Here is a 27068-nt window from a genome sequence, read left to right on the forward strand (position 1 = left end):
AACTGGGGCTCAGAAAAGTTCAGTAACCTGCCTGGGTCCTGTGGCCAGCGAGAGGCAGAGCCGGGAACTGAACCCAAAGCTCCCTGACCCCAGGCTGGGATTCACGCTCACCCCCTCTTCCGGGTGGTGTGGGAGAAGATGGCAGCTCCACTTCCAGACACACAGCTGGACCCCCCAGATGACTTTTTTAAACGGGCAGTTGGAAAGGCATGAGGAATTCAGGGGGCAGTCAGAGCACAGGAGAATGGAATTCGGAAGCTTCATGGAGGTTTTGTAAGGATTCGTGAAGTCACTGAAGTGAAAATAATCAATAACAGATCATTTCTAATGATTAACTTGCACGTTCCTGGGCTGGGGTGGAGTCCTGTTTGCCTGAAGAGCCAACACAGCAGTTTTAAAGGGATTCACAAGCAGGAGAAAGCTGCTGTTCCCTCCAGTAAGCAATATTTTAGTGGCAAAACACTCTGTGAACGGTTTGTGACTACAAAACAGCAAGCATGTGAATAGCTTTTTACAGTGTCACGTTCTCCCCTTCCACTTGGAAGGAGGCACAATGCCGCCATAAGCAGATACTGAAAGCACAGACGCTGGCGCTGATGCGAGCATAAACGCAGTCCCACATCAGGAAAAAAAATCCCCAAAGTACCACGCCTGCATAAATCTTACGTTTTTATGAATCACTGCCATTACGGCAACCACACACGGAAAATTTGTGTCTTAGAATGTGAATGGATCTTTCTAGGTAGTTTAGCTTGTCTTAGACTCCTCATAATTTATACTCGTCCATGTATCATATCCAAACAGGGCTTGGCTTCCAGGACTGCTCACGGGGCAGCTGGTACCCTGTCCAGTTAAAGTTCGGAAATAGAGTTTAATTGTAATCAGAGGAGCAGAATCTTTCTGATGCCTCTGTGGTCATGCCGTAAATGACAGACCACAGATTCAATATTAATTTTTTCCATTTCTTATCAACGGCAGTTTTCCAGCGCCCACAAATATATTCCGCCATACAATTTTATGCTTTGTAAAAGGTGACCTATACTTTCTTTTCAAATGCAGTTTCTTTAATGAAAATATTGTAATGTCAGTCCATGCAAAGCAAATGCATATTAATATGCGTTTACATCTGTCTCGTATTAATATTCATGCCTGAATCCACATCCCTACACAAAGCCAATTTTCTGACCATCTGTGTGATGGCTGGTGGATGCAATGAATAAATTTTATTTGTGAGGGGAGTGATAAATCATGTATCTTCAGTTTTTCACCCACAATCTTTCCTCTTAGGTGCAAAAATGTTTTCATCGTGGTTTGGAATATTTAAGTAAACGGAACAGATTAACCCTTTAATATTCCTACAGATACAGGCAATTTTATAAAGGCCATGAAAATACAATCTTAACACCTCTGACAAAAATAAGGAGACACTATGGGTGTGCTTGGTTGAATTTGACATCTCTGGTTCCTAGGCGAGATCTAGTCTTTTAACATAATTTTCTGTGTTGTTTAAAATGTACTCTAAAAAAAAAAATGTACTCTAGCTGTTTCTGAAAAGAAATTTTGAAAAGCTTCTAAATGAAAACGAGGCCTCGGTAGAAAGCATAGATTCCTGGAGACAGTTCTTATAACCACCAGATATCTTAAAAGTTGTATCAGTTGTAACCTTATACAATGGAAAGATTTCAAATAGGGAAAGTTTATCAGTATTTAGATAATGATCTTGATACTTTCAATTTTACGCGAGTGAAATATCAAGATTTCAGTAGTCACAGCATGTTTGTAAATTTGGTGATCTTTGGGGGAATTTTGCATCCAAATCTTAGAAACAATCACCTTTCAGGATAGGAAACAAAAGCAGTGAACTAGCCTGGCAAACAGAGCCCCAAAGAAAGGAACAAATTGAAAGTCATATCACGGAAGGAGAGTCTGAAAAGGACTGCACGCTGAAGAAAGAAGTGGCAATCTGACGGTTTGCATAATGAAAGCTGCGGCAGGCGGTCTGAGACGCTTTCTTGGCCTCTTCCAGGGGTGCTTTCTAGGAATTCTAGTTGATTGGGTTACTAGACTGATTCCAAACCCAGGGTTTCTATCTGACTTAATTTACTTTCTCTGAGTTAGCAGGGCTTTTCAAAGGTCCCTAAGAATGTCACAAATAGCACAAACTGTAACGTGCAGGTCAAAGCCACAATCAAGCTACCAAAAACTTCCTTCTGTGCTGTGATGGCACTGGACAGAGTGACGAGGTCAGTCAGGAACCCTCAGGGCCATCGAGCTACTGTAGATACAGCCCTCATTAGCCCCTCAATTTTCAAACCACAAACGGAGCAGAGTCAGAGAAATTTTGTCTCAAATAAGCGACAGTTACCCATTGAGCCCCTGCTCCTTGTCAGGCACCACGCTGAGAAGGAGCATCCGGTGCCATGCTGCCCTCAGAAGGCTTAGCACCTCACTAGTAATGAAGACAGATTCTCCCACAGGAAGACTCTCAATGACTCATTCAGTTGGGGTGTGATAAATGTGAGCCGAGTACTATAAAAGGCATTTAAAAGAAGCTGAAGTTTCCACAAGCCCAGGAAATCAAGAAGTCTCCCCCAGAAGAATTTTAAGCCGGTCTTAAAGGCTGAAGAGATTCAGACAGTCAGAGAAAAGAAGTCCTATCAGACGGGAGAAGCCTTTGTAGCAAAGGCTCAGAGCGGAAAGTGTTTAGTGGGGGAAGGAGAAGTAATGGGGGAACCTGTGGGAAGACCACTCCGGTGACTTGAGAATCAGTGCTCAAAACTGTGGGAGTGAAGGGAGACGATTTTAAGCAGTACACATGGAGACATTAAGTGACATTGAATTACAAAGTCAGAAAAATAATCTGAGTCACTCTGTTAATTCTCCTAATTGTCTGAAGAGAAGAGTGTCCGTTTGGTGCCAGTACTTCCTAAACCTCTCTTTTTAACGAAGAGAGATCCAGCCTCAGGCTCCAAGTCTGAAGACTAGAATTTAATAAAAGAGTTTGGTTTCATGGTGTTTATTTTCAGTACTACTGAAAATTTTATACAAAGTAGACCTTACTGGTCTTCCATTCGTGGTGTTACATAAAATTTCTCTGTTAAAAAAAAAAAGTTTTCTGGATTTGTTTAACTGGTTGTTCTTAAAGATAAATAAGAGAATTAGTGAATGTGATTTTAAAAAATAACTAAAGTTTGGAAAGAACTAATTGGGCAGAGTAGCTGGCAAGATGGAAAGACAGGTTGGACTCAATCCAGAAACGCCTCAATATAGAAGTTGATTGGATTAAACGACAGCCTTTGATTTCCATTCCACTTGGTAATTCTAAGTATCTCTGTTTCCCTTATTTATACGTGGATATTTCTAGGGTCACATTTATGAAATCTCTTTGGGGCCTAGAATTTTTTCAAAATATACCTATTTTTTTCCATATAAATGCAAGAGGAACATTATCGAAATGAGAGGTGGAAAACACATAAAAGATCACCAAGGCCCATCGCTTAGAGATTTAACATAAGAGACATAAATATAAAACCCTTCACCAGCCACACAAGGATGCTGCTTTCATTAGATCGCTCAGGACTTCACACTATATACTTCAGTGTGATTTAGCATAATGTTGATACTTGTTGATATTTGCCACCTACCTATTTCACAGTGATATTGTAAGGATTAGCGAAATAATATTTCTTAAGCCTTTTCAGCTCTTAAAAGAAAATATACACTAAAAAATCAAGGTAATAGTAATAATAGTCATCATCATAATAGCCGTAACTGCTCATGCATTTTCAAACACGGGCTCCGTGCTGATGGAAAGGGAAATTAGGCTGTAAGCTAGACATGCCGGCTGATCAGCTGGTTCAAGCACAAAGACCTAGCATGGGATGACAGTGATGCTGTTTACAATTTATCGAGGTTTAGAGCAGGGTCAGGGATTCTGCATTTGTAGCAACTGCCTAGTTACTCTTACTGCTGGTCTGAGGCCACACTCAGTGGAGTAAGGCCTTAGACTACATCACTCTTTCAGGGTTACATCTAAAACATATGTCACTGACTGTCAGAGGACTTAAAGAAGCATGTCTATACACATCTGGGCAAACCTATTGCCACTGAAGATGTCTTCCCATTTTTGCCGCCTTTGCACCCAGTATTCTGCCTTCATTGTCCAGTCCACCACCTACATGAAAGTTGTTTCTCTCCTGTCTCCCTGCCCCACTCTCATTCCCAAGCCAGAAGTGAACTCTTTGAGAGCAGAAACCCATCATTTATTCTAAAAAAAGTGATCAAACAAAAACTTATCCTCAAAAATGTTGATTTCAGAACTCTTTGTAACATCAAAAAAAAAAAACCCAGGAAAATCCTGTTTCTTTTAAAATATTTAATAATGTGGGGCACATTCATGATACGGCATCAGGTTAAAAGGCAGGATACAAAACGATGTTTGGATGTGTCGTCTGAATTTAAACACAGGGAGAGAGAAGTACTGAAAGTAGCATCTGTAATTAATAAACTGATTAGCATGTTGTCTGTTTTTGGTTTTGGTTTTGGTTTTTCTTTGCTGCTGAGTCATCATTAGCAAGAGGATGGAAATGTCATTCTCCCCTTCCCTCTCACCAAAGAACAGCAAGGCCTATGAGGATGGACACTCTTTTACTACAAAATGGATTGACCATCATTGGTATTTCAGTCACAGCAAGAGTGAGCAAGCTGGACCCTTTGTGTGTGTGTGTGTGTGTGTGGTATGTGTGTGTGTTTGGACGGGGGATGACTCAAGGGTAATAGAGAAGATGGCCCAGACCCAGGGAGAGAGCTGGAATTCTAAAGACTAGGAGATGGAGGAGTCAAGTCATGCGTCTCTGTTCCCAGGCTCTGTTCCATGTGCCCCAGAGGTGTGCGTGGATCTTGGAGATCTGGGGCCAGAACATCAGCCCCTTGCGAGCCCTGATACCAAGGAGCCCCCAACACTGAATGGCCTGTGAGGACAGAGACCACAGCTTAAGGTCAGAAGCCTTCCTAGTTCCTCAGGCTGTGTAAGCCTTTGGAGTCTTTCACAACCTTAAGGGAGCCATTGGCCAATCTAAGACTGAGTAGGTTAGGGGCTAAATCATATTTAATGGGCTATGGGAAAAAGAAAATTAAGGTGACTTTTTTTCTTGCATTAAACCTATTATAGGGAAGTACATACACATTAGATAGATAGACAGACAGACATGTACATGAAACACTAGAAGGAAATACTCCAAAATGTTAATGGTAGCCAACATTTGGAGGTTGGTTTACAGGCAATATTTTTTTTCTTCTTTATACAACTCTATATTCTTCAAAAATTCTGAAAAACACCTAAGTTGCTTTTAGAATTAGGAAAAGAAAATACAAGACATGTCATTCTTTGAAGTCAAAGCACATAGCTTATTCATCGTGTTTATATGCAGCATCTAGCTCAGTTCTGTACACACAACAGGGAGTCAAAAAATGATAACTAAATTAAATTATAAACAATTCAGAGCCCTTGCCATAATGATAAGTTAACACAATCACCCTGGTGTGCAAGGAACAGTCCACGCACATATGAAGGAAAGTACATTATTCTGAGAACAGCTCTTCTGAAAGGATCATTCTATATAAGACAACTAAAATTACCATGAGAGTATTCTGTAAACATTAAACAAATGTAGTCTGGGCGCAGGGACAGTGGGGACAGTGTCCCTAATTTGGAGCCAGGCTTTGTTTAGGTCCCCATGTTACCACGAAGCGCATCCCCTTTGGTAAGTCACTGACTTCTCCAAACCTCCAATACCTCACCTGTGAATATAAGTTCTATCAACTTGAACGTGGCATTGTTAACAGCAAATGAAGTGTAGAATGTTAGAGCAATGCTGACACTATGAGACACTATACCAGGCTACTTTGATTATTAGAGCATGTATTTGGTAGAAGGCAAAAGAAAGGCTAAGAATATATTACCTATTTCTTTTAAATCATTTATCAAGTAAAAAAAAAATCTGACTTGGCATCTGTCTTACATTCCTGCCTCTTTGTCCAGGCAGTGATCTTACAAGTCAACCTTTAATAAAAGGCCAAACTAGTGTGATGAAAAACAGTCAGACAAAAGAAATGGAGGTTCCTTAGTGACTTCCTATACTTTACCCTGTGGTTCAATCACATAGTCATTCATTCAACAATACTGATAATGTCAGACACTCTTCTCAGGGCTGGGGATCCAGGAGTGAGCCAGGTAAGTGTCTCTGCCCTAGTACATCTTCTGTTTTAGTGAGAGTGAAATCAGCAATCCACAGGTAAGCCAACAAATGAGAAAACCTGAGATTGAGACACATGCCATGAAGAAAATAAACGAGCCTGTGGTTACCAGCCTCCAGGAGGGTCCCCGACGATCCAGCCTCCTGACGGTCGCACGCTTGTGTAGTCCCCTTCTCCTTGTATGGAGCTGACTGACCAGTGCAGTACGGAAGAGGTGATGGTATGTCACTTCCACGATGAAGTTATGACAGACACCGTGGCTTCTGTTCTGGTCACCTTCTCCTGCTCCGGCTCACTCTGGGGGAGAAGCCAACTGTCATGCATTAAGGACGCTCAGATAGCCTATAGGGAGTCCCGTGTGGTAGCCGAGCGTCCTCAAGAGGACACTGAAACTGCCAGCAATGAGTGGAGAGTCTTAGAAGTGGGTCCTCCAGCCCTCCAGATGACTGTAGCCCCGCCCACCTCATGAGTGATCTCGAACCAGGCCACTAGCTCCTGGATTCTTAACACACAGAAAACGGGAGACAGACTACAAATCTTGTTTTAAGCTGCTGAGTTTGGGGCAATTGGTTAGATATTTGTTAGAGAACTGATCCGAGGATGATGAAATAAATGGGGCAGTGGTTTGAGAAGAGCTACTCGAGGGTATCATATTTCCTCCAAGACCTCAAGGATAAGAATGACTATGCAGGGGGAAAAAAAAAAAGCCAGGCTAAGGGGACAACCAGAAAAAGTGGGAAGGACTCTGAATGTCTGAGACGCGAACAACCTTTCCTCCCCAGTCCGAGCCTGCGCCCTGGGGAGACAAGTCTCCATTCAGTCCCTCGCAGGGGCCCTGCTGCTGGCAGCCCCCACGTCCCACCGCCTCATCCACTACACATGTGTTCTCTCCCTCTGGTGTTTCTCAGAAGAGGAGCTATGGGTTTAAAACCACACGGTCTGCCCTCCTGAGACCACAGACGCTAGTGACCGAGAACACTCCGTGGCACCAGGGGTTCTTAGATACGAAACTCAGCCCCACCGCTGACCAGCACACGGCTTCATCCCTCTAAACCTCATTTCGCTCGCTTGTTAAATCCGCCTTCCAAGGAGGAGATGAAACAGCACATGTAACACAGCACAGCCCTGGCCCACGGGAAACGCACAGAGGTGGGCGCCGTCGTGTAATCATGTCTCTTCCTTGCCTGGCCACTCTTTAGAATCAAACTGAAGATCGATGTCATCCAAAAAGCTTCTGCTGGGGGAGAGGGGGTAGCTCAGTGAGAAGGTGTGCTTAGCATGCACGAGGTCCTGGGTTCAATCCCCAGTACCCCCGTTAAAATAAATAAATAAAGATAAGTAAACCTAAAATAAAAGTTTCTGCTGCTCCACGTACCCTCTCTTTTGGACTTAGAGTGTATGATCGCCAGCTGACAGCTTTCCTGGGGGCAGACGGCACAGGGGGGCCATTGCTCTCTGTAGAAGCTACAGGGGTGTCCAGGACCATTTCTTAAGCCACGGCAGGCTTCCTTTCCTTCTCTGCTGCTCCCCTCCTGCCCCTCCGCACCACCTTCTTGAGGTTGGTTCTGAAGTTGGACACGGTCTCGGCCAAACCCACGCCTGCCTTTTTCCCACCGAGATCACAGGGGCCTTTACAGCACAGATGTCAGCTGCCTGATGTCCTCTTAAAACAAAACTTTCCTGAAATAAAGGGCAAAGATAGAGGGATGGTCTCAGCATTGATTTGAAAAAATGCTCAAGCATGAATGAACATCACCCCGGTATCTCGGGACTGGCAAAAGGATTCTGTCTCCCTGGCTTCCCTTTGCTTTGATTGCCTGTTTCCAGCAAGTTCTCCACACCTCTGCGTTGTGTCTTCCCTCCGCCAGTCACTCTCTCCTCTCCAGCCCGCATCCACGCCAGCGTGGGGTGTGGCACCTTTTCCTGTTCAGTCTCCCACCAATGATCACCCCTGGACAAGGGTGTAAGGCAGAGATTCAAGAGCGACAAAGGAACTTCGTACAATCTACATAGCAAACAGCTGAACGCTTATTATTAACAATTCCCATGACTAACATTCCACCAGCTCCAACCTCCTGAAATTTGTTCTCCTTCCCCAAGCACACTGCTAATCACCATGGAGGAAAAAAACTCAAAAAAAAAATTAAACACAGGAAGTTTAAAGGGTAAGAAATGTTACAAATTTCTCAGCATGGATTCGCAATCTATCATTCCGACCCTCTTTCTCAAATGGCATCAAAGCCCAGTTAACCAGAGATTTGTCTTTCTTTCCTTCTTGCTATTGATTCTCTAAAGGATTGCCTCTTTCCACAGTCACACATCCTACATTGGGTTGAACTCTGTATTTTCTTAAAGAATCTCCCTTGCTTGAACTGAATATGCCAATCAGAGCTGTGAACTATTGCCTTGGACTTGTCTACCTTCCTGCAACGTGTGATTGACACTTCCGAACTCCTCCACAATGGAGCGTCCCATCACCCAGGGTCCCCAAGTTCTCACCTACCTAATTAACTTCTATAGTTCAGCCTCCCTTCACCTGCTAGATTAGAAACCCTCTGGGGCACATGCCTACGGTTCTTAGTTTTTTGACCCTGTGCCCTCAATACCTACTCCCAGTCATAAAAGCCTTTAACGTCTTTACTGACTGACTGATTCTCGAAACCACACGGACTTAGTTTTTGCTCTCTTTGTAACTGACCTCATCCACATGTACCCATGGCGAAGGCGCCATATGTTAGCTCTTACGTCGGACTAAATAAAGAAAAGAAATTTAGAAAGAGCTTCACACATCATCTGGGTAATTATCCTGTATTTATAATAGAGCAGATTAATGTCCCTGCATTAATAAATGACTCAAACGCTGTTGCAAGGGCTGAGCATGATTATCTCAGCTTATTACTTAACCCACTCAATTAAAAAAAAAAATTCTGTGCTCTGATACAGCAGGACAGAACCGAAACGTTCAACTTCAGCAGGAATAAAGCTATTCTCTGCTACGGGGGTGGGGTGGTCAGCTGGCAGATTCTAGACTTGACAGCAACAGCCGCAAGAACCCACAGGGAGGGTGGTTTTGTGGCCTGCTTGGCTCCTTGTCTGGCTTCCTTCCTAACATTCAAACTTAAATCCATTTAAGCCTTTACTTTAAAATCTGGCCCTGCTCCAGACTCAGGCTACAAGCTTGCCCACTTGCCGTAAGTTGAGGAAATGCAGAAGCCTTAAGCCAATAGTCTTTATTTTGGTTTCCAGGTCCATTCTGGCACTGGAACCCTTGCTCCCAGACAAGTAGGCTTCCACTTTGTAACCAAGTGGAAGTATCTTGCCCTGCAGAGAAGTCCCAGCTCCCAACCTCACTGGCAGATTTCCACCTGCAAACGCCAGGATTCTTATGACGTGACAGCTCGATCCCCATGTGGGATCTCCTGCATTGCATAACTCTGCCTTGGCAACTCTGGAATTCACCTATCCCGTCCTTGCTTGGGTTTGATAAATCCTGAATTCAGTTTGAGCCTTTTAATGATACTTTATGCCATCTCTTCCTCCCTCTACAGACAATTCTCCCCATGTGGACCGAAAGTGCTCAACCCCTACATCAGGGCTTCCCAAATTTTTTATGTCCTGGCACACATAAAAAAATAAGATCTGGTCTTTTTCAAGATGTATTTGACATATAACTTTCTATTAGTTTCAGATGCACAACATAATGATTTGATATTTATATATTTTGTGAAATGATCAGCACGGTGAGTCTGGTTAACATCCATCACCTCACTTAGTTACAGCAATTTTTTTTCTGGTGATGAAACTTGGAAGATCTTCTCCTCAGTGACTTTCAGATATAAAGTGCAGTATTATTAACTATAATCACCGACTGTATATACAAGATTTGTTCTTAGTCAAAGGTAACTGGCCCAGGGAGGGCCCTGCAGGCACCCCAGACCCTCCCCAGCCACATTCCCATTGAGGGGACCAGTATTTGGGTGCACTGATAACCCATTTATGGCCAGCCTGCAGGCCTGGTCTTTGGACAGCCTGTTCTTAATGGGCTAGCTGGCCCCTGGGTCCTCTGTTCTAATAGTTTGTCTTTGGGTGAACTTGGACTGCCAGGCTTTCCTATCCTCTAGCCTTGATTTTCTCTGTAAAGTAATAATGTTTCTATGTTGTGCATCAACTCAAACAAAGGTGTGAGGGATGCAAGTATGGAAACTTGAATTTTATTCTAATCTAAGTTGCCCATTCAAAAAGCCTTCCAGTTCAAAAGAATGAGAACCCCAGAGATAAGGCAGAAGGCTTGAAAAACAAGCCTCCTCTCTTTTTTCCTACTTTCCATTACCCTGTTTCCCACATGCATTTAGTATTATTACATTGTGTACCTTTAAATAATTACTAGCTCCCATTTGGCACCTACTCTATGCCAGGCAATGGGCTAAACTCTTTCCAGGCATCATCATGTTGATTCCTCACATCATCTTTGAGGAAGAAATTATCCCCATTTCACAGGTGAGCAAACTGAGGCTGAAGATTAAACAACTTTCCCAGGAAGTACTGACCAGAATTTGAACTCAGATCTGTCTGACTCCAAAATCCTTGCTCTTAAGTGAGATAAATCACATAAAGCATCAGCATTGTGCCTGACATATTGTAGTATAATGGATATAAAACTTACTCCAAAGACTCTTTTTGAGAAATATCATACCATTGACAGATGACTGGATAAAGAAGTGTGGTATATACATACAATGGAATATTACTCAGCCATAAAAAGGAATGAAATACTGATATTTGCAGCAACTTGGATGGACCTACAGAATACCATATTAAGTGAAGTAAGTCAGACAGAGAAAGACAAATATGATATCACTTATATATGGAATCTTAAAAAAAGATACAAATCTTATTTACAAACCAAAAATAGACTTAACAAACATAGAAAACAAACTATAGTTACCAAAGGGGAAAGGGAAGGGGAAGGGTAAATTAGGAGTTTGGAATTAACAGATATGCACTTCTATACATGAAATAAACAACAAGGACCTACTGTACAGCACAGGGAACTATATTCAATTTCTTGTAATAACACAGAACAGAAAAGAATCTGATATAATATATATATGTATACGTGTAACTGAATTGCTTTGCTGTACACCTGAAACTAACATTGTAAATTAATTATACTTTGATAAAAAACAAAATTTTAAAAAATTTATTTCTTTATTTTCTTTTAACCAAGTTAAATCTGACTTCAAGTCCCTATTCCACAGGTCATCATGGAATGGGGTGTCCCCTCTGTTGTTGGGAGACAAGTCTCTATGGGTCTTTTTTTTAAAATAAATTTCTTTAGGTTTATTCTGTTATTTGGGGGTTTGAGGGGGTAATTAGGTTTATTTCTTTCTTTATTTTTAGAGGAGGTACTGGGGATTGAACCTAGGACCTTGTGTATGTTAAACATGCCCTCTGCCACTTGAGCTATACCCTCCCCCTCCGTGTGTCTCTTGTGTTTAGCAGAGCTACTAAGTGCCCTTTGTTCCAGATCATCTTTTCAAGGATATTTCTATAGCAAACAGCCCTGAAACACGGAGGGAGTATCTCCCTCCAGAGCAGAGGGCGGGCATGCTTACTGCCCATGACACAAGACTGGCGTTCCCCAAACTCAGAGTTCCTGTCATGTGATACAACCCACTGCCTGAGCAGGTATCATCTGGCCCTCCTCGCTTCACCCTACAGGAGTCAATGCAAAAATGGCGATACTCCAGCCACCAGGATTGCTGTGAGTAATAAACTACCCTTCATCTCTGATCCAAGAGTTCAATGTCTTCTTCCAGCATCCAGGAAACAGTAATAAGTTACCAGCTTGCAAGTAGGATCCGCTCTCAGACCCTTCACAGTTCTTAGAATCCTTCACTCGAAAATCTCACAGAAGCCTGGGAGGCTTATACAGTGCCCAGAACACAGAGGCAGACCTTCAGTTGCTCATCCATATGGTCACAGCAGGTGCTTTACGGCCCAGGCCCAATCTGTCCAGAGAGAGACACCGCCCCTAATGGTCCCGAGTCAAAATAGACCATGGAATCTTTGCCTTGTGAGCAAACCCTGCCCTAGGGTCCAGACTTCGCATTGCCACGCCCCCCTGAGGCTCCACTGTGAGAGAACATGGGGTGGGCAGGTCTCCTCTACACTGGAGGATCTGTTTCGTCTCCTGTTCTTCCTTCTCTTTTCTCTCTTCCTACCTCTTTCTCCTGATCCCCAGGACACGTCAACAAGTTCAGTCTTTCACCAAAGACAGGAAGAGAAGTTCCCTTCTGGGCCAAACTCCCCCCAAGGTAAGCGAACCCAAGGAGTGGCCACCTTCTCCTCTTGCACAAGAAAAGCCAGACACAGCTCACGTCTCAGTAAAGGACACTGCCGTGGCAGTAACCGCTCCGTGTGGTTAATTGCGGTTCTGTTCACTCTGTCTACCAGTAGCCTCTCTTTACCCCTTTTTTGTATCTTTGGCTTCAGGTGTAGGTAGAAAATATTTCTCTTGGTCTCTCCCTCAATTGCATTGAACTAGAGGAACAGAAACCATCTTAGCTTTCTTTTTTCCAGTCCATCAAATTAAGAGCATTATCTGAAATACCACTGCAAAAAATTAAATAAAATGATGAGGAGGAGGAGGACGATTAGCACCCACTTTGTCACCCACTTTTGCTCTAAAGGGATCCTTGGCAGTCTTCGGATTTTGCCTTATTTGCAACCAATTAGGTCAAAGCTGATATCTCTTAACCACTGATTTTCCTGAAATATTTATGACAGTTAACATAGCTGTACTGGCAAGGTTCCCTACAGGTGCCAATTCTTCTGTTCTCCCAATTTTAAATAAATCCTCAATTCTCTTGGTCCCTGAGCAGCACTGGGTATGGGTTAGCAATTGGTTTTAATGACATAGTCCCCATCTACCTCTCCTACAAGGCGCAGGCAGTGCGTACACCCTTGGGGTTACAAGCTTGTCTAGTTATAAAGAAATGTGGCCCTAGTTATATTTTCAGAGGTCCCACATAAATAATTCTTGGCCACAAAAGAAGCAATTGAATCATCTCTCTCATGTTTCGTCCCCCGTTGGAGCTCTGGGGGTGGTAAACTCCCACGTGCACGAGGGCAGTCCTTGCCTGCTTTCTTCGTGCTGTATCTCCTAAGCCTAGAACAGTGCTTTGCCCATGAAAGCGTATTCAATAAATATTTGCTGACTAAATGAATGACCATGTGAAGAAATAAATATACTTTATTAAGAGCTAAAAGATTAAAACATCCTTGGATTCAGGTCCCAAAGTGGAAATACTGCTCTTTTAGTTTCCTGTGCAATCAGCCCTTCAGTAAATTGTTCCCTGCAAGTGCGGCACTCCAGGAGGGTCAGGAGAAACATTTCCTCTCCTTATCAGCAAAACAAAATTATTCGCCACCTGAACCCTGTAAATACGTGGGTGCCTTCCTTCCGGTTTTTGGTTAGTGTTATTATGCACTGCATTACCAACTGGAGCGCCCCCGGCAGTGTGTGTGGGGTCCTCCCAGGCACTGCAGGACCCAGCACCACTCCTGTTCCCACTGAATGTCGGAGGTGCCGCCCAGTGTGACCTCCCAAATACTCCCACTTACACCTAAGCCTCCCCTTCAGAACCGATTCGAAATTTTTATGGGCTGAGACATACCTAGGACGCCCCTATTTCCCTAAAGACGAAGTTCAGACCTAATCAAACCCGGTCCAGTCCTCCACGACTTACCCTGTTGCCAGCGGCACTTTTGTTCCCTGCCGTAGCCCACTAACCCTTGCCTCCAGCATCGCCAGTCTACCAGCCGTTGCACGGATGTGCCTTGTTCTCCCCTGTCCCTGTAACCTGCCCTCGCGCTGTTTCCTCTGCCCAGATGGCCTTCCCATCAATGCCTCCCACATCCACCCAGCTAGCTAGTGCCCAGCCTGCAAGGACCGCTCAAGGATCTTCGTGCTTTGGTTGCGTGTCCTGACAAGTGCCCCCTCTCGGCCACCACTCAGAGATTGCATACCTGTTTGTGTCAGTGTCAGTCCCCGCCCCCACCACTAATCACTGGCATCTCTGAACAAGGCTAGGGGTTGCTGGCTCCTCGGAACCCATCAATAGTCCCTGGATCTGCTTTTGAGAATATTCTCCTTTGTAAAGTCGGTTTCTAATGTCTTCAATTCAGAAGCAACGCCTGTCAATCCTGTCTTTAAATCCAATGCCACTAATCCATCTGCTCTTTGGACCTCTCCAGAGAAGTTTAGGAACACAAACAATGTTTTATTCACCTTTTTGGTTCACATAAAACTAAGGATTAAAACCCTTGTAGTACACAGCTTACAAATTATGCTTCCCCCTCCCCAGAAATTTCCTATAAAGTATTCAGTCTTATATAAAATATTGTGATCCAGAGTCTAGAAGAGATTTAAAGGATGCATTTTCATCCTAATTCATCACACACATATACAGTTCTTTTGGCTGCTGTCTGCCTTGTTTATGCATTTGAACATCTTTTATTCATGTTCCTGTGTATAATTGTCCACGCTTATGTCACACAACCCATTCAAATGCCTGAACATTATAAATACACATATAATTTTATACTGCTTGGGATTACACAGAAATTAGATGTGTCAGGGTTTTGTGTATTTTGATGATGTGACACTAAAATAGTTGAGTCCGTAAGTTCAAAATGTGAAGCATATTAATCACTTTGTTACAGTAAAACGCACAGATGCCGCAGAATAATAGCAGTCTGTGTGATTGCGCTAGCAAGTTTTATTAGAAATGTGTGTATTTTTCCCCCAAAGCCATCTTCATCTTTTGCCTTCCATGTAAAATTGGTTGGGGTGGGGGGAAGACTCCAGTCCACATTGTCATTTTCAAGGAATCACACGAACCTGAATGGGAGATATTTTATCACATTAGTAATCATATTCAGACAAGTTTTTTTGGACATGGGAAATTTCCAATTCAGCTCAGTGGCTGTAGAACTAAATCAGGTCACAAATACGACTGCACTGGTCCAATCGCACAGTAACAGCCTCTCCACACAGTGCCTCTGATTTGATATCGCTGCCTGTTGTAAATTAGCGTGGAGTTTTAAAGAAAATTGTGTATTTGTTTTTGAATACACAGTGTATTTTCTTCTAATTACATCCTGATCACATTTCACAGAGGAAAATACATCTGGCCTCTCGATGGCATAAAATGGGTATTTCCTCAGGGGTGTGTAAAGCGCATATAAATGTCAGCTCCTGCCTGCAATTTGCAGAGATGCTAATACACAGGTCACTTGCACGCTGATTTTCCTTTGTGATTGGGGAGCAATGCTTGCAAGCTCTCTGCAGCGTAATGAGATCGTGGGCAGTAGCTTACATGGATAAAGATGTAGCTCTTCTGCAAGTCGTCCCTCCGCCCCTAGACCTTAGGTTCCTACATTGCCTTAATGGCCCAGCCTCCCATTGCCATTTGTTTGGGGGAAAAAAAACACAAAAGCAGTATTTCTTTTAGCTTACTCAGACTGAAAGGGAAAAAAGTCATATATATGCATACAGTTGTGTGCTCCACAGATGATATTAAATAAATACATTATGGTGGCTTTCATTTTTAATGGCTGGATTTTTTTTTCTTTGATTGCATTCACCAATAAAAGTGTAGTCTGTAGAAAAGCACCCTTCTGGATAATCCATTGTCTCATTTTAACTCATTTTTATCAAGGAATTCCCCCCTGCAGCCATCTCCACAGCCAGCCATCAACCGTGCACATCTGCCCGCAGTAATGACCACTCCTGTGTACATACCTGACTGCCATCTAATTTAGACCTTACCCATAGGACCCTAATGCAATGTCTCCGGGGCCAGCTAAATTCTAGAGTGTTGGCGCATTGCAGTTATCGCTTCATTTGGTCTTTGGAAGTGAATTAAGGGCGCCTGAGGTTGAAAATAGGTCACTTGCTTGTGCTGGGGGCCCTCATCTTACCTGTGTCCAGGCTTATGTGTGTTCTGACAGAATTCCACTGCAGTTGTGGCCGAAATAAAAGACGTTTCTAGCCAGTCCCTTCCACTGTACCAGTACAAACACGGGTATGTTAGTGTGATTACAAAGAAACATAATTTGTATCAATAAGTAGATCATTTACTCAAATTTGTTCTATCTGACCTTTATTCCTCTTGGATCTAGTTTCTTATTTCTATGAACATGTCCCATTTTAAAGGGCTCATTTAATTAAAGCAACAGAAATTAAAGGAATAATTTCCAAATTCTTATAAAATGCATCTATCTCCCTGTGTCCAGCCCTTGAACCAGTCATCTTTTCTACTAAATTGTAAGGCACTAGAGGGCAGGGGCCACAAAGGGACACTCTATTCTACACTAAGGTGGATAGACCATCAGAAGACATTAGTAAGGACAGTCCTAAAATGACACTGAAAGGATCCACTGAACGACTTGTATTACTGGAGATGAGAATGGTCAGGAAACCATCCAGAGATCACGATGCCATGACTAATGCTGAGAATGCTTCCAGAGATATTTTGGAAAGAGAAGTAACAGGACTTGGATACGGACAATAAGGGTCTAGGAATGAGGCAGACTTTGATTTTAGCTCTGACCTATAAAAATCTTGGAAGTCATCAGTCTCATCCTTAAAGAGAAAAAGATGGACAAGCTGAAAATCTGTTACTTTTCTAAGACGCACCATAGAACAGAGGTGGCAGGGCAAATGGCCTTCCTGAAATCTAAAAAACAAACAAAAAAAAAGGTGCACCCCAAGCAATACAACAACCAAGATTTGTTTCCCTGGAGCAGAAGCCACAGGAGCCATAAACTGGTAGGAGCACTTAACTGACAAAGTGCTGGAGGCTCGCCGCGGACTAGGGTAAGAGCGTAGATTCTGGAGAGCCATCATCGTGCGAGGAAGAGCCCTTCCTGAGCTTTCCCTCCAGGAACCTCACCAGGTTCTCACAGTGAGAATCTGAGAAAGAGCCTCTCCCCCTCCTGGCCCTGGCATAGGGAAGAGAAGGGTAACCCTGTGAAACTCACCCTGAGACATCTCCATAACAGGCCTGCTCTCCAGAGGAAAGGACTTCACTTGAGCATAATTTTGAATCTTTTCTCACCCAGGGAGAGTAATTCCTTCCTCATTCAGCCTCCTCAAGTCTTCCTGCTACACTTAAGGGGGGAAAAAATCCTGTGTTCATCAAAGAGCCAGGCTTCAATGAAATAGATTGGGAAAACTGTAGCCTGGGAATGGGGCAAGGGGGCAAAAAACTACCATTGGGGGAGGGACAGAAACCCTTGTGAAGCCACAGCCTGGAGAAATAGGCTCCCTACGAGCCTATGACTGAGACTTAAGCAGATTATAGAATGCCCCCCCTCCCCTACACCCTACCACTGCACCAACGGGCTCCAGTGTAATAATGCCTGATCGCAGTTAAAAGAGGTGCAGGATGCAAACTCTCTTCGAAGCCTCAAAGCCAAAAGAGAGAACAAAAACAAGGACTAGAGGAAACTGAAGCCTGTGGCACCTGCAACTAAAATAAAAATTAAACACAGCCCAACTCCAAGCCAGATTAACATAAATCCTTCCATTAAGTGAGACCTATTTCTCTCAGTTCCTGTTTCCCAATACAACATGCCCGGCTTTCAAGAACAAATTACAGGGTGTGACAAAAGGCAAGAAAAAGTAGTCTGTAGAGAGAAACACCACCATCAGAAGCACACTCAAATATGACACAGATGTTGGAATTACACGGGGAATTTGAAATAACTATAATTAATATTTAAAGGGCTCTAATGAAAAAAGTTGGCAGGCAATGTGCAAGGAAAGACGGGCAACGTAAGCCAGGAGTTGAAAACTCAAAGAAAGAACCAAAAGGAAATGCTAGAAATCATAAACACAGTAATGGAAATGAAGAATGTCTTTGACTGGCTCATCAGTAGAGGGAGCTGAACCCCAGTCTCAGGAGACAGAGCAGACGGTGTTGGCATTCATCAAGAAAGCAAAATGCAGATGGAGGAACCAGCTTAGACCAAAGATGATGTTTACCACTTTTGACCTGAAAGAAATGGTTTCCAAAGTGGTGGGTCACAAATGTTAACAAGTGGAGGTGAACTAAAAGAAGACACTCAAAACAGAAGGAATGGTCAAAATGTCAAAGAGCAGTTAACGGCAATGAGCAGTAAAAGTGCACATTGGGTTTGGCATTAAGCAATTATTGGTGATTAAAGCCACAGCGTAAGAGCCAGGGCAGCTTCCATGGAATGTGGGGCAGAACCGAGTTTTCAGAGGCAGAAAAGTCAAAGGGAGAGAGAGAGCACATGCAGGCAGCATGGGTTCCTCCTGCAAAAGCTTGGCAAGAATGAGATGTGCTGGGGAGGAAGGACAGCAGACTCAGGATGGGGAGGTGGAGAGTGTTTCTAACAATGGGAGAGTTGTGAGACTGTTCGTAAGTTGAGCAGAAAAATGTTAGATATGTGAGTAAGAAAGAGAGAACAGATTTAAGGAGTAAAGATTCAAAGTTAACTGGTGGAACTAGGATCTAAATGAGGAGGAGGAATCACCTTCAGGAAGAAGGAAGGGCGGCCATCCCTTCCATTGAGAGATCGCTCTTTCATGACAAAAGGAGTGAAATAAGGATATGGACACAAGTAAGTGTGCAGATGCAGGTGGGGCAGGAAATTGAAAGAATTCCTGCAGACTGCTTAGCAGAGTGGTATTATTCTGTAGACTAGTCATTTTCAAACACTTTCCGTCTTGTTCTTGATTTGAGTACACCCCCAAAATATGTCTATTTATTTATGTGTCACACGAATGCCACTGTCAATCTTTATTTAACTAAAGCTTAATATCTTTTCGAATTTAGACTAAAAGGCATTATATACTCTGTATATCGCTTCCCTGAAGATCATTATGCTCCCTCCCTAAAGCGTACATCTTAAAAGTACCAGTCTGGTTATAAAAAAGGAACTCAGCCACCAAAATCCAAACTCTTCTAAATTAGTTTCTGAATCAACTTGACCCCCTACCTGGACTTCAGTGAGGTAGCACTTGAGCCCAACTACCTTGGAAACCACCCATTGGTCCTCCAGCATCTATGTTGAGCCAAGCCACATCTGCCCAGTTTCCTATTCCAGCCTCCTCCACAGGCAGGGCTCTTGAACTCGGCAAATTTATGAACAACATTCAGAGATTCACATCATCTTAGTTGGAGCCATTCCCTCCAATGTCCCCTTCCTGCACGTCATGCCTGAAGGCAGTCCCCACTGGGTCTGCCCTGGACTCGCCGACAAAAGCCAACAATTCCGAGCTAGTCTACAGCAGTCCAGCATTGCTAGTTGAGCTTTGCTGTCAGCTGTCACTTCTCTCTTCCATTAGTATGATTTTGACTTGCAACCTCCTCTGCCCTCGTCCAGTTTGCTGCTGCTTAGCTGCTCTGGGCTGAGGACAAAAGACATCTGAAAATGTTGATGCTTGAATGCTGTGTGGGAATCAAAAATAAGAAGTTCTGAGGGGCCCGGCTTTTGTGCAGGGACATGAGTCTCCTGCTTCGTATCTTCAAGGCCTCTCCCACTTACTTTTTTGGGTCAGAGCTGTGTTCCAGACTGCCCTCTGTATACACGATATATCCCCATATACAGCTTGAGTGTTCTTAAAGCAAAATAAATACCAGCCTTCTTTACGATGCCAGCATCATGATCAAGCTGCAGCAAAATGAACACTTCATTGCCCCCTAGGAGCTGGAGAGAGGGAAGCTGTTCAAATGCAATGTATTCTCCATCTTGCTTTAGCAAAGAAACGTGTTCATAAAATTAGTATAAATGGTCACAACTTATATACTTATGTCATCCTTTAAGCTTTGATGCTGGAGGTGGTCCTAATTCTTTCATCTCTTTTCACGCTGTATAATACGAACCAGTCCACAAAACTGATGACATCTTTCAGGCGACTCTGACTTGGTGAAACGCAGAGAAGAGTTAAGGAAACAAATACCCACACAGCTGATTCCCCAAGAGTGCCCGGCTGCAGAACGGGGACAGGCGTTTGGTAACCGCTCCATCTGCACCAGCCATCCTCATTGCCATTATAAGCTGCAAATGGCAAAATCAATAGGGAGAGATGAAACTGGAATACAAAGAGGACTGAAACTGCTACAAATCACTGCTCTACCCTGGGAGGCCTGAGCAGAAGCTCCTCGGAGAGTTTTGCTGAGAAAGGCTCTGCTATTCAGCCAAACTACTGAGCTTCACCTCCAGGATCTTTACTCCCAGGTGGACGGATAGGTTCTGGGTAGCTCCCCAAGCATCCAGGAGGGAACAGCATCCCGCTCACTGAGCTTCTGCAGGCCCATTTCCAGAGAGACCCCATGCACAGGGGAAGGGGGAACAGCATAGCTGCTCTGCTCGGTGATGGCCAGTCAGATGCTCGTCCCTAAGCCTCTAACCAGCAGGCTGGGGGTCCCACAGGCAACCAACAGGTGTATAAAATAGAGACTGATGGGGAAGGCTCCCTCAACACGGATTCGCCTCACTCCCCGAGCAGTTAAATTTCCTCTCGCTCTCCAGGGGAGGGGATCTCCCCCAGGTTGATTGCTTTCCAGCTCCCCTCTGCTCTTGGCAGAAATCTTTCAGGAAATATCCAACTCTCTCTACTCCCATACTCATTTTTAATTCTGCCATAACCCATCCATCCATTTATTCTAAATATTTAACAAACTTTTAATATGTGCCAGGTATTTTTCCAGGTGCTGAATCCCTGTACATCCTAGATAGAGAACAGAAAAGCAAATAAATATGTAGTGGAAAAAAAAGAAAGAAAGAAAAAAGCCAGGTGCCATGAAGGAAAATCAACAGGGTTAGGGAAGACAGAGCAACAGAAACAGAAAGGCCTTTCTGGGGAGATGAAGTTTGAGTAAAGACATGACGAGTAAGAAGGAGCAGCCAGGGGCAGATCTGGGGAAAGGGTGCTTCAGAGAGAACAGCCAGGAAGCACAGAGTGTCCAAGTGAGAGGCCCCAAGAGGGCACCGTGACGCAGATTGATCCGGTAGTGGTGGAACAGGAGAGAAGTGGTTATGTTCGGGACAGGTTATGAAGCTAGAGCAGGCAGGACCTACTGAGGGCTGGGATGTGGGGTGTGGGAGCAAGAGAGAAGTCACAGAAGACTCCGGGTGGTAAGCCTCAACACGTGCATATGTGGTGGTCCTCCCAAGAGAGATGGGAAAGAGAAAACACAAGGATGGAAGGTGGTCCTCCATACACAGATGCGGAAGTCTGAACACAAAGATAAGTGGTGGTCCTCCCAACAGAGACAGGGAAAAGAACACGCACAGATGAACAGTGATCTTTTAAACACAAATGAGGGGAAGAGAATGGAAGGATGAACGGGGTCCTCCCAGCAGAGATGAGGACTCAGGGAAGCAGAAATGTGAGGGAGGTAAACAAAAACCATGCTAGACCTTTGGATTGCGGTTCATCAGTTCCCACCATCAAGGGAATTGTAGCTATTAGAATTCTGCTACTTTCAAGTACATTCATAATATAATATTTCTATCACTGGGAATTAACTGAGTGAAGAACAAAGAATGCATTCTGGGTCCATTATATGCGCATCACACAAAGATGACCAGAAAGAGTGAGAGGGAACAATGAGATGAGGTCAGGGAGACAGGCAGGAGCCAAATCACGAAGGCTTATAGCTGTGTTACAGTGGACAGTTATTTAACCCTCTTGGGCCTCAGTTTAATCATCTGCAAAATGGGGATGATGATAATAAAACCTACCTCAAAGAGTTTAACGAATTATGATTTGTAAAGTTCTTACTTAGAACAATAAATAACACACAATTAGTATTATGGGGAAGTTTTAAATTTAACAAATAAGTAAAGTTTTGGTCTTTTGCCCAAGCAATGGGAAGAAATTATCAGGGAATAACATGATTAGATTCTCCTAATGAAAAACAAATAAATAAATGAACATTTAAATGCATTTTTTTGGTGGTAGATAAAACAGTAATGAAGATCATGGCATCTGTGGTTTAGAGGTCACAAAGGTAATATTAATACATTCCTTGAAAATGCATTTAATTAGAGCTTAGTGGCCAAAAAGATCACAGGCCTACAAATTGTGTATTTAGAAACCAAAGCTTGTATACACGGTATCTTCCCAATTCCAGACATGGAGATTGTCTCCAGAGCCCTTCCCAGGTTTTTGCAAATTCTCAAAGACTTGTTTTTGTTCTTCTTAGATATACTTGGGTTACTCAGATATACTTGATGGCAACTGAAATGTTTAAGAGGTGGAAAGTGCAAGGGAAGGAAAACTCAGTGGCCCTGGAGAGGACTGTGGCTAGCCACCCTCTCTCTCTGACTAGTTATTCCAGGCAACCCCAGTGTTGGCAGTCCACTCACCCAGCTGCTGGTGCACCCATCCAGGCACACCGTCACACTCACATACTCCAGGGAGAGCACGTCTTGTTCCTGGACAGGATGGGAGTGTGAGAAGGACCAGATCACAGACGGCCTCGCTAAGACAAGTACAAAGGTGAAAATGGCTCCTGATTGGTTTACTGTGTAAATACAACTCTATATTCATGATTTCATTTTGAAAAACATCGTATTTTAAAACATTTTTTAAAAACATATTCAATTTTAAAACATATCCATTAATAGTTTACATAAAGGTATTTTTTTTGTTCATTTTTTTAAAGAAAGCAATATGTTGGCTTGTGTGTTGGACAGATAGCCAGCGGTCGTGTGGAGACTTGGAGAGGGGGAGATGGGTTAAAAGGCTGCACCTATAATCCAAGCCTGCTGACGAGGACCTGAGCTAAACCCTCAGCCAGAAGGAAGCAAAGAGGAGGACGAACCCTACTGACTTGAGAGAGGTAGACTCAATAAAGGTCTGAAGTTGCTGGATATGGGCAAGGTTTCCAAGCTAGGATGCTGGGGAGATGCTGAAGTCACGGAGAGAGGTCAGAACACGGAAGATGGGCAGGTCAGGATGGAGGAAAGGAGACCACGGGGTAGGCTTGGGACATGGTGCACTTGAGCACATGGTGCCACGGGCAACAGGACATATCCTCTTTCCTGTGTGTTAACTAACATCTCCTGGGCTCCACTCAGACCAGGGGTTCAGGGCAGTTCAACAAAGATGCATTAAGCACATGCTGTGCTTCACGCATGAAACATTGCGCAACACACACATCTTTTCATCTCATCCTCACAACTGCCTCATCCAGTAGGTTTGTCAGCTCCATGCTGACATATGACAAGCCTTTGGCTTAATTAATTTTCCTGAGGCCAGAGAGCTCTTTGTGTCGTGATCTCCCCGCTACACCAACCCACAGCAATACTGGACACCCCACTCTGGGCTCCCCCATTCTGGGCCCATGCTCTGAGTCCTCGGGGAAGGGAAGTGGGCCTCATTGCTCCCGAAGGGTTAGGAGTTTAAGAAATACCGATGCTTACAGAAGTCAGGAACAGGGTCCCCCTAAAGGGGAGTGCCTCACCACCCCCTACCCTAGAGAAGCAGCAGAGCCTAGTGGGGATGGTCTCTGAAGCCATCCCTGCCCTGCCAAATGCCAGTGGTGTGGCCAGTGGCAGGTTAGTCATCCTCTCCGTGCCCTGCTTTACTCACTTGTAATAAAGGAGTAATATTGGTACAAAACCAATATTGCTATTGTGAACATTAAGTGAGTTAACACACAGAAAGCACTAGAATTACACCTGGCACGTGCTACGTACCTCATACACGCAGCTGCATTATTCTGACTGTCTTATTGGATCCCTAGAGGCATCAGTTTTACTGCCAGGCTTCCTGAGACCCTGTGATGTAACGGAAGTGCTCAGGCAACCCGGGCCCTGGTGATAAATAAGAGCTATCACTCTAATTTATGCTGTTAATGCTTCTTTTTAACTTAACATGTGTCCATGTACCTAATTGAGTCCATCCATTGATTCAAGAAGAATCTTATTATTAATCTGGTGCAAAGTACCAGATTATAGATTGGAAGATTTAAAAAGTGAATCAGAAAGCTACCTGTCCAGGGTCGGGGTGGGGGTTGCTCAGTGGCAGTGTGCGTTCTTGATGTGCACAAGGTCCTGGGTTCAATCCCCAGTGCCTCTGTTAAGGAGGAAAAACAGTTTTTTTTAAAGAAAAAGACCTGTCTAAAAAGTAGCTAACTGCATTAAGTCAGCTCAAACACAGTAATTAGTTTGTCCAAACAACCAGTCAACTCAGTAAAACCTGTTTTTCTTTTTTTTTTTTCTTTTTGTCTATGTTTCTTTTTTCCTCAATCAGAACAAAGACATGGTTCAGAGATGGTAGTTACTGATTTGGAAGTCAGCATGGCATCGCTATATTCTCAAGGAAGCTCAAGGAATCTCCCTCAGGTTCCATGGGGAAATGTGAGCCACAGGTGCGAGGTGGCTTAGCCAAAGCCACTGGGCTCATTTCCATCAGAGGTGGAAATAAAATTGATCGTTCTGACTCCAAATACAGTGAGCTTTCCACTAGAGCATACTGACTCGACACTCTGCTCCCCCCTCCACTAGGTCACTGTTCAACACACTTATTTGATCGTGCAGCTGTATCAGTGAAAAACAGTTGAGCAGACAACACAATATATGCATTATAAATATGCCGCTATGCTAACATATTAATTTCATCATAAAACCCACACAAAACTATAAATTTAAAATTTGAGATTTTTTTTCTTTATCTAACTAGATCATCTGGTGCACACTGGGGCGGAAGGCCCTCCCACTTTTAGAGACCACGGCTCTGGGTGCTGTCCTGGGCAGCCGGTAGAAACGGTATGGAACTGGGGATCCCCTGAGTCACCACCAAACAGCTTCTGTGACGTATTTCTATTCCCTTGTCACTGTAACTGATTACCACAAATCTAGCAACTTAAAACAACGTGCTTATTGTCTCCTGATTGCCGTGAGTCAGGAAACCAGCCACAGCGTGGCTCAGTGAGCTCTGAGTGTCTCACGAGCTTGAACTCAAAGTGTCTGCAGGGCTGCATTCCTCTCTGGAGGCGCGAGGGGAGAATTCAGGTCCCTGGGGTTGCAGGACTGAGGGCCCCGTCTCCTTGCCAGCTGCTGGCCAGCAGTTAGTCTCAGCTTCTAGGTTGGCATCTTCCAGGCTTAAGGCCTTTCATCTTCAAAGCCAGCAGGGGCGGGTCGAGTGCTTCCCAGACTTTGAATCTCTGGTTTCCCTTCTGCCTCGTCTCTCTGACAGTCAGGTCACTTCTCTAGAACTCAATTTCTTCAACAGAAAAATGGGGAAAACAACATCTATTTCAGACAACTGGTTTGAGGATTAAGTGGGGTAAGAGATATGAAATAATTCTGAATACTGTGAAGCAATAGATGTGAGGAGAGGTGGGAGCTAGGGGGATTAAAAGGGGGAAGGAGGGCCAGGGGAGCTTTTCTCTACATTTAAGATAATCAATATGACTCTGATAAGAAAAGAATAAGTGTCCATGGAACACTAGAATTAGGGGAAATTAAGGGAGATATTATTTGTAAAAAGCATTCTGTAAATGCTATAGTAGTATATAAATACTGCAAATTTTTATAAAATAGAATATACCAAATGAAACACAAATTAACTTCAAGGCTTAACATATACTCTGTATCCCCAAAAGGATCATAATTTTAAAAATATAGGAGAAAAAAGTGATCACAAACCAGCACGCTACCACAGAGCCTGCAGATACGCAAATATAGTTTGGTGAAAACAAGTATTTCTTAAGCTCCACAGATACCATCACGGGGTCAGTTACTTAAATTCATTCCTCAAATGTAAAACCTGGAAGAATAATCGCACCGACCTTAGGGCTGCAAGGATTAAAGAATGCACGTACGACACTCAGCACAGTGCCAGGCAGTAAATATTATCTATTAGTTTATCACTAAACTCAAAAGAATGAGGCTATGATCAATAGGTCATAAAGGCAACATATGACAACCAACAATCTATTGCTGGCTCCCAGCCCTTTAAAATAATCAAAAGACTCACATATCCCTCAGAAAACAAAATGCAAAAGAATAAAAATATCTTCCAAGTCTCTGTAAGTCGTAGGCATTTTACCCATGATGTTGTCTTTTTGCGGCTGCAGAACTTGCAGGAATGATTTAGCTAAAAGCAAAGGGTTATGTGAATTTGCAGTTTCACTGACTAGCAGTTCTGGAAGATGCTTCCGACAGGTGAACCTTCATCCCGAGAAGGTTTAGCCGGGGCTTGGCTGCCTAGACTGCCGACACCTGGTGGTTTTTCTAGCACACACTCAGCTAAGAGGAACGGCAAAGGAGAGGACCGGGTGCAGACAGATGCACCACACTCTGGGCGTGAGTAAACTCTGCGTCACCCAGCTGCACTTCACACACTCAAGTATTATACACACGGCAGCAACCGTGCCACATTCCTGGCAGGATTTCAAGACGCTCTGAACTTGAATGCCCCCCGGGAGACCAGAAGAAAGTAAAAAGAGAGATTTAAAATATCAAATGCCCTACTACCTGATGTGTTATGTTTAACGGACATGATTTAAAATGAAAATCAAAGGGCTCTTCGTCTCAATGTGACAGGCTCTAGGGAGACTCTTAAAATAGAAAATATGAAGCAGATCCAAGTAAAGATTCCACAAGAGAAAAAGAAAGAAAGAAAATAAGGAAGAAAAAAGGAAAGAAAGAAAATACTGAAGGGAAAAGTTGGTGAAAGAAGAAAAGCTATAAAAGGACAACTATGAGACTTATGAACGGCTGGAAATTCAGGGGAGACTATTTGAAAGAATCTGTTT

The 27068-nt window shown here is 43.6% G+C and overlaps 2 long non-coding RNA genes across 3 annotated transcripts in view; both read right to left on the reverse strand.

Moving 5' to 3' along the window:
- LOC116285582 (uncharacterized) overlaps positions 1-27068 on the reverse strand; it is an 85657-nt gene that overhangs the window by 14152 nt on the left and 44437 nt on the right. For both annotated transcript variants that reach the window (XR_012064113.1, XR_012064112.1), the window contains exons 2-4: positions 7631-7935; positions 7401-7489; positions 6365-6552 (exon numbers count right to left, since the gene is read on the reverse strand). This is a non-coding gene — a long non-coding RNA (uncharacterized lncRNA). The remainder of the gene's footprint in view (positions 1-6364; positions 6553-7400; positions 7490-7630; positions 7936-27068) is intronic.
- LOC140689231 (uncharacterized) lies at positions 15076-20344 on the reverse strand. The gene is made up of 3 exons (XR_012064114.1): positions 20259-20344; positions 16243-16326; positions 15076-15160 (listed from the first exon to the last, which is right to left on the reverse strand). It is a non-coding gene; the product is annotated as an uncharacterized lncRNA (long non-coding RNA).

This window comes from Vicugna pacos, chromosome 25 (assembly GCF_048564905.1).
Source record: "Vicugna pacos chromosome 25, VicPac4, whole genome shotgun sequence".
NCBI classification, from domain to species: Eukaryota; Metazoa; Chordata; class Mammalia; order Artiodactyla; family Camelidae; genus Vicugna; species Vicugna pacos.